Source organism: Pan troglodytes, chromosome 6, assembly GCF_028858775.2.
Source record: "Pan troglodytes isolate AG18354 chromosome 6, NHGRI_mPanTro3-v2.0_pri, whole genome shotgun sequence".
Taxonomy (NCBI): domain Eukaryota; kingdom Metazoa; phylum Chordata; class Mammalia; order Primates; family Hominidae; genus Pan; species Pan troglodytes.
This window is the reverse complement of record NC_072404.2, coordinates 151,801,566-151,809,126: the sequence shown is the minus strand read 5'-3', so window position 1 is coordinate 151,809,126 and position 7,561 is coordinate 151,801,566. Positions and strand designations below refer to the sequence as shown.

At 32.7% G+C, this 7,561-nt stretch overlaps 1 long non-coding RNA gene across 2 annotated transcripts in view; it reads right to left on the bottom strand.

Moving 5' to 3' along the window:
- Positions 1 to 1,887: 1,887 nt before the first annotated feature.
- The window catches only part of LOC107975956 (uncharacterized), a 345,182-nt gene continuing 339,508 nt past the window's right edge, over positions 1,888 to 7,561 (bottom strand). For both annotated transcript variants that reach the window (XR_010159010.1, XR_010159011.1), the window contains one exon: positions 1,888 to 4,858. This is a non-coding gene — a long non-coding RNA (uncharacterized LOC107975956). The remainder of the gene's footprint in view (positions 4,859 to 7,561) is intronic.

Here is a 7,561-nt window from a genome sequence, read left to right as displayed (position 1 = left end):
ATCAACTCAAGACGGATCAAATACTTAAATTTAAGATGTGAAACTATACAAATTCTATAAGATAACTTCAGAAAAACTCTTCTAGACATTGGTTTAGACAAGGACTTCATGACCAGGAACCCAAAAGCAAATGCAACAAAAACAAAGATAAAAATATGGGACTGAATTAAACTAAAAAGCTTCTGCAAGAAAAAGAAACAATCAGCAGAGTAAACAGACAAACCACAGAGTGAGAGAAAATCTTTGCAATCTATACATGCAACAAAGGACTAATATCCAGAATCTACAAGGAACTCAAACAAATCAGAAAAAAAAATCCCATCAAAAAGTGGGCTATGGACATGAATAGACAATTCTCAAAAGAAAATATACAAATGGCCAACAAACATGAAAAAATGCTCAACATCACCAATGATCAGGGAAATGCAAATCAAACTCACAATGTGATATTACCTTACTCCTGCAAGAATGGCCATAATCAAAAAATCAAAAAAAAATAAATAAACATTGGTGGGGATGTGGTAAAAAGGGAACACCTTTAAACTGCTCGTGGGAATGTAAATTAGTACAGCCACTTTGGTAAACAGTGTGGAGATTCCTTAAAGAACTAAAAGTAGAACTACCATTTGCTCCAGCAATCCCACTACAGGATATCTCCCCAGAGGAAAAGAAGTCATTATACAAAAAAGATACTTGCACATGCGTGTTTGTATTACAGCAGAACAATTCGCAATTGTAAAAATGTGGAACCAGCCCAAATGGCCATCAATCAATGAGTAGATAAAGGAATTGTGATATATATATATATATACACACACACACATATATACATACATACCATGGAATACTACTCAGCTATAAGAAGGAATGAAATAATGGAATTTGCAGCAACCTGGATGGAATTGGAGACTATTATTCTAAGTGAAGTAACTCAGGAATGGAAAACCAAACATCAGATGTTCTCACTCATAAGTGGGAGCTAAGATGTGAGGATGCAAAGGCATAAGAATGATACAATAGACTTTGGGGACTCAGGGGAAATGGTGGGAGAAGGGTGAGGGATAAAAGACTACACAGTGTATAGTGTACACTGCTCAGGTGATGGGTGCGTAAAAATCTCAGAAATCACCGCTAGAAAACTTATTCATGTAACCAAACACCAACTGTTCCCCCCAAAGCTATTGAAATTAAAAACATTTTTTTTAAAAAAAGGAAGAAAGAAGCTGTTGAACTATGACAAGACATGGAGGAAGCTTAAATGCATATTACTAAATAAAAGAAGACAATCTGAAAAGGCTACACACTGTGTGAATCCAACTATATGACATTATGAAAAAGGCAAAAATACAGAGACAGTAAAAAATAAATGGTTGCCAGGAGACAGGGAAGAGGGAGGGATAAATGGGTGGAGCACAGAGGACTTTTAGAACAGTCAAAGTATTCTGTATGATACTATGATGGTGTAATGGTAGATACATATCATTACATGTTTATCCAAACTGATAGAATGTATAATATGAAGGGTGAACCTAATGCCAGCAATGGACTTTGGGTGATAATGATGTGTGGGTTCATCTGTTGTAGAAAAAAAGACTGCTTTGATGGGAAATGTTAATAATTGGAGAGGCTATTGATGTGTGGGGTGAGGGAGTATTTGGGAAATCTCTGTCAGCCTTCCTCTTAATTTTGCTGTCAACCTAAAACTGCTCTTAAAATTCTTAATTTAAAAAAGAATAAAAAAGAAGTAAGCCATTCAAGTAAGTGGCAAACTTGTAAGTGGTAGCCTCAGTTTTTTCTGACTTAAAAGTCATCTTACTTTATTTTCAACATTTTTTATAAAGTGGTGTTGTTTTAACTTTTTCCCTGGTTTAAGCAAGTTTTTGAGAACCTAGTAAACTATAAGTAAGTTCTTAAAGAGCGTGAGTTACAGAAAGAACAGAGCAGAATCAGACCCCAAAACACCAAATTTATTGTAATTTTCAAGTACCAACAATATATTTTTGAAAGGTTGAACATGTTTAAGTAAATGAAATAGGCAATCAAAAGTACATGTACACCATGGAATACTATGCAGCCATAAAAAGGAATGAGATCATGTCCTTTGCAGGGCCATGAATGGATCTAGAATCCATTATCCTCAGCAAACTAATGCAGAAATAGAAAACCAAACACCATATGTTCTCACTTTTATGTGGGAACTGAACAATAAGAACACATGCACACGGGGAAGGAAATAACACATCCTGGGACCTGTTGGGGGGTAGAGTAGGGGGAGGGAGAGCGTTAGGAAAAATAGGTAATGCATTCTGGGCTTAATACCTAGATGATGGGTTGATAGATGTAGCAAACCACCATGGCACACATTTACAAAAGCAACAAACCTGCACATCCTGCACATGTACCCTGGAACTTAAAATAAAAATAAAAAAAAAATACAAGCCAGTAATAGAGAGCTGAAAGCATAAAAGTTTATGTTTGCTTTTTATTTTTCTGCTTTGGTCTACAGTGGTTTTATTTTTATCTCTGTTCAAAGCCTGACATCAAGAAAAATGATTTTCCCCTTCTCAGCTTCACTTTATTAAAAATCAAAATCTTCAAATATATAAGTAAAAAAATATATAATACATTTTCATTTACCCATCAACAACATTCAGCAGTGGTCAACTTATAGCTACTCTTGCTTATCAATATCCACTCTTTCCACTTCTTCACTCTCCCTACAGGATTACTTTTATGTAAATTCTAGACATCATTTTAGTTCATCTGCAAATATTTCTGTATTTACCTCTAAAGGCATTCTTTAACAATGTATAACCACAATATCATTACCACACTTAAAAACTATTTCTATTTTCTTCAAATATCTCATGTTACTTTACAATTTGTTTTCTTAAGGATCCAAATAAGATCCATACATTAAAGTTGTTATGTCCCTTAAGTCTGTTTTTATCTATAGATTACTCCTTTATCTCCCACCCCCCAATACACACCTTCTGTAATATATTTATTGCAGCAACTGGATCATTTATCCTATATAGTTTATAATAAACTAAATTTTACTGATTGCCTTTTTATGGTGTCATTCAACATGCTCCTGTATCTCCTGTAAATATTGCAAATTGGTTGTTAGATCTAAAGGCTGATCTAATTGGTAATTAGATCCAAAGTTTGATTTTTTTTTCTGGCAGTAATATTTTATAGGTGGTATCATATACTTCTATGAAGAGGCGTGTCTGTTTGTCTCTCATTTTTTATGTTAGCAACAATTGATAACAACTGGCTAGATTCATTATTTCATTAGGGGTTGCAAAAATGGTAACATTTCAATTCTATCATTCTTTCTTCATTCTTTGGCTAAAGGTATCCTTAAAAAGGATTTTCTGTCATCAACATTTGGTTATCCTTAGACATAATCCATAAAGGAAAAACAGGATAAATGCTTAGTTCTTCTCTTTAATTCAAAACAGTACATTCTTATGGATGGATCCCTAACATTCTTCAAAGGTGTCCAATGACAACATTATTTTTAAATTAACATTATTAGGAACAGATAGATTTAAGCATATTTGAGGCATTTAATCTACTGCCTTTGATTTTCTTATTGATTCTCAAATTTTTACCTCTGGCCAATGGTAACCTCTTCAGGGTGACTCCTCTGAGTCTCTTTGATGCATCTTAATACTCTTTCAAATCTGCCTCGCTTTTTAGTAAGAGAATTTGATATTCCAGGCCCATCTTGTACAATATTCAACCCCCAAGCCAGAATTAGATACTTTTTTGCAATGAACTTCAACTCCTTTTAGGGGAAATGTCTACAGAGCACATCTGAGTTACATTTCCTCTTGATATTGAGTTTTATGTTGTTTCTATATACTTTTAAGTGATTAGAACTAGGAAACTATTTTTTTCTTTTTGTTGGGAAAATGCTTCATGACTTCATACTGATACTTTAACTTCAAACTCATATTAATGGGTTTTCATTTATTTTCTTCTACTTGCTATTATATCTTCTTTACCCCATGGAAAAATCCCATTTACAATAATGTCAACAAGCTTACTAACTTGCTTGACCTTAAAATATGTACACACCTGTCTCACAATAACAATTCAATTGCAAAAAAATATAATTTTAAAACAGTTCAATATATGTTTTTGCATTTTTTTTGTCCTTAGGATATCTCATAAAGGTTGTATAGTCAAATATCTGTGTTTGAGTAACTGATACAATTCATCTCTGTGTGATTATAATGCAAACTTAATATATTTATATTTATATTTCACCTCTTTTATCAAACTTTTCTGTTATGGGTATTGGTGTTTTAAAATTTAATTTTAAATAATGATATAATTATGTAAAATATCAAATGTTACCAGGGTCAAACCTAAAACAGGTATATTCAAATAAAATGTAGCTTTTGTTTCTATAACCTTTTCCCCATTGCATTCCTCCTCCAGAAGCAATTGTTTTCTATTATAGTTTTGTTTTGCTTTTAGTTTTTGGTTTATTTTTTCATTTTTTAAAGATAAGTCAATACATTACAGTATATTAAAAATTATCACTAATTACATCATTTGCAGTTCCTCCCATCGAAGGTGAATAATCTATATCTTTACTGCTTTAAATGAAGCTGGCATTGTGGGATTTTTTTTATCAACAGAATGCAGCAGAAGTAACATTGTGGTATTTCTAAGTCTTTGCCTCAGAAGACCTTGCAGCTTTTGCTTTTATTGGAACCTGAGGCAACAATGAAAAACCGTGTGGAGAGAGATCCAGCTGTCCCACGTCTTCTAGGCATTCCAGCTGGGGCTCATCCATGTGAGTGAAGCCAGGATGCTAGATATCAAGAGCCATAGGACTCTGCACAGATAAGAACAGGAGACAAACCACCCAGTCAACCCACAGTCACATTAAATTAATAAATCATTCTTTTAAGACACTAAATTTGAAAGTGTTTATGTTTTATAAAGCAATGTATAATCCTCATTATACTCACTTAACTTCATAATTTAAAAAAAAATTTTACTATTGTCTGAATATTACTTGATAACAATATATAGAAATATGCATCATTCTTTTATAAAGCTGCACAATACGTCATCATGGGCTTCCCACACTAGGAAACTTTCCTTTACTGATGGCACTTGGTCTGTTTCCATTCTTTCACCAGTACAATAATGGTTCAGAGAAAAGAGTTGTGCATATGTCTTTTTTACATTTTTTAACATGGCTATTTTGATAAAGAATAAAATAGAACTTATAGAAATAAGACACAAACCAATTAAAATTAAAAATTGCTATGACTTAAGTAAACATTTTTGAAGACAGACTGGTAAATTGAGATATAAATCTGTAAAATTATCCAGAATGCAGCAAAGAGCCAAAAAAAATGGAAAAGAAGAAAGAAAGGACAAAAAATAGGTTAAAAAGTGACATTGGTGATGGGAGTTAAAGAAGGAGATAAGAATAGGGGGAAAAACAGTATTTGAAGAGTTTGTGCCTGAAAATATTTAAAACTGATGAAAGATAGAAATTATAGGAGTTAGTACACAAATACTTGTAGTTAAATTAAAAGAAGTCCTTGCTAGGTACGTTATAATAGAATTGTAGACACCAAAAACAAAGAAGATCTTTAAAAAGGCTGAAAGAAAAGAAGATTACCTACAAAAGAACCAAATTTATCCTGACAGCTGCCTTCCCAACAGCAATACTGGAAACTAGAAGCAAAGTGAATAATGTATTCAAAGAGATGGCAAAAAATAACTGTCAAGCTAAAACTGTACACCCAGAAAAAACTGTCCTTCCAAAGTGAAGGCAAAATAAAAATATTTTCAAGTAAAAAAGAAATCCTGAGAAATTTTACCACCAACAGACTCTCATGAATAAAGTCTAAAAAATGTACTTTGAGAAAAGAGAAAATGATCCAGAGAAATGGTCTAATGTAAAAGGGGCAATGACAAGCAAAAAATAAGTGTAAACATGTAAGTAAGTATGTCAATATGAATGTGTATAAAAATAATAGTAACAAAATTTGTAGGACTATAAAAACAAAATCATACTAAAATAGCAGAGAAAAATAGAATGATATTTGTGAAATTGCTTATTTAAGTTAAAGCCTTCTAAACTAATTGTTTTGATAAAAAGAAGGGTAAAGATATTGATTAGTTTTAGAATTAACTGTGCATATTAAAAGGAGTAGTAACTAAAAGCATAAAACAAAATACATAGCATGAAAATAGAATGCATAATTTTCAAATAGCTAGAAAAATGGAATCAAAGCAACTATTTAATCTCAAACAATAAAGAGGAAAAATGAAACAGAAAATGTAGTACAAATAGAGTCCAAAGAAGATAAGATAAAATTAAGGAGCCTAAATAATTCAAATGAATTAAGCTTACAAATTAAAAGAAAAACATATTCCAAAAACTTAAATTTCTGTCTCTATGTTGCTTAAAAAAAGACACATATACATTATAAAAACAGAAAAAGCTAAAAACTAAAGACTGAGAAATTATATAAGAGGTGAATACTAACCAAAGTGAAGCTATTGTTGCTTCTAGATAAATTAAAACTAGGGCAAAAGGCATTAATGAAGAATGCAATTTACTAAAATGATCTATTAAAATCTTTTGGCACAAAATAATATTGCTTCAAGATCCATAATGAGAAAGTTGAAAGAAGTATGTAGCAAAATTGATAAATTCACCACCACAATGAATCTCACTAATTAGTACATCAATCAAATAAAAAAGAGATCAGCTGAGACAGAAAAGATCTGAACCACAAAATTAACAAGCATGGTCAACGGACTTCTACAGAATCATGTACACAACATTAAAAAATATATTCTTCTGCATAAAGGGAATTTTTTTATATACTTTAAGTTCTGGGATACAGGGGCAGAACATGCAGGTTTGTTACATAGGAATACATGTGCCATGGTGGTTTGCTGCACCCATCAAGCCGTCATCTACATTAGGTATTTCTCCTAATGCTATCCCTTCTCTAGCCCTCCAACCTCTGACAGGCCCCAGTATATGACATTCCCCTCCATGTGTCCATGTGTACTCATTGTTCAACTACCACTTATGAGTGAGAACATGCAGTGTTTCATTTTCTGTTCCTGTGTTAGTTTGCTGAGAATGATGGTTTCCAGCTTCATCCATGTCCCTGCAAAGGAAATGAACTCATCCTTTTTTATGGCTGCCTAGTGTTCCATGGTGTATATGTGCCACATTTTCTTTATCCAGTCTATCATTGATAGGCATTTGGGTTGGTTTCAAGTCTTTGCTATTGTGAATACTGCTGCAATAAACATACATGTGCATGGGACTTTATAGTAGAATGGTTTATAATCTTTTCGGTGTATAACCAATAATGGGATTGTTGGGTCAAATGATATTTCTAGTTCTAGATCCTTGAGGAATTGCCACATTGTCTTCCACAACAGTTGAACTAATTTGCACTCCAACCAACAGTGTAAAAGCATTCCTATTTCTCCACATCCTCTCCAGCATCTGTTGTTTCCTGACTTTTTAATGATCACCATTCTAAGTGGCATG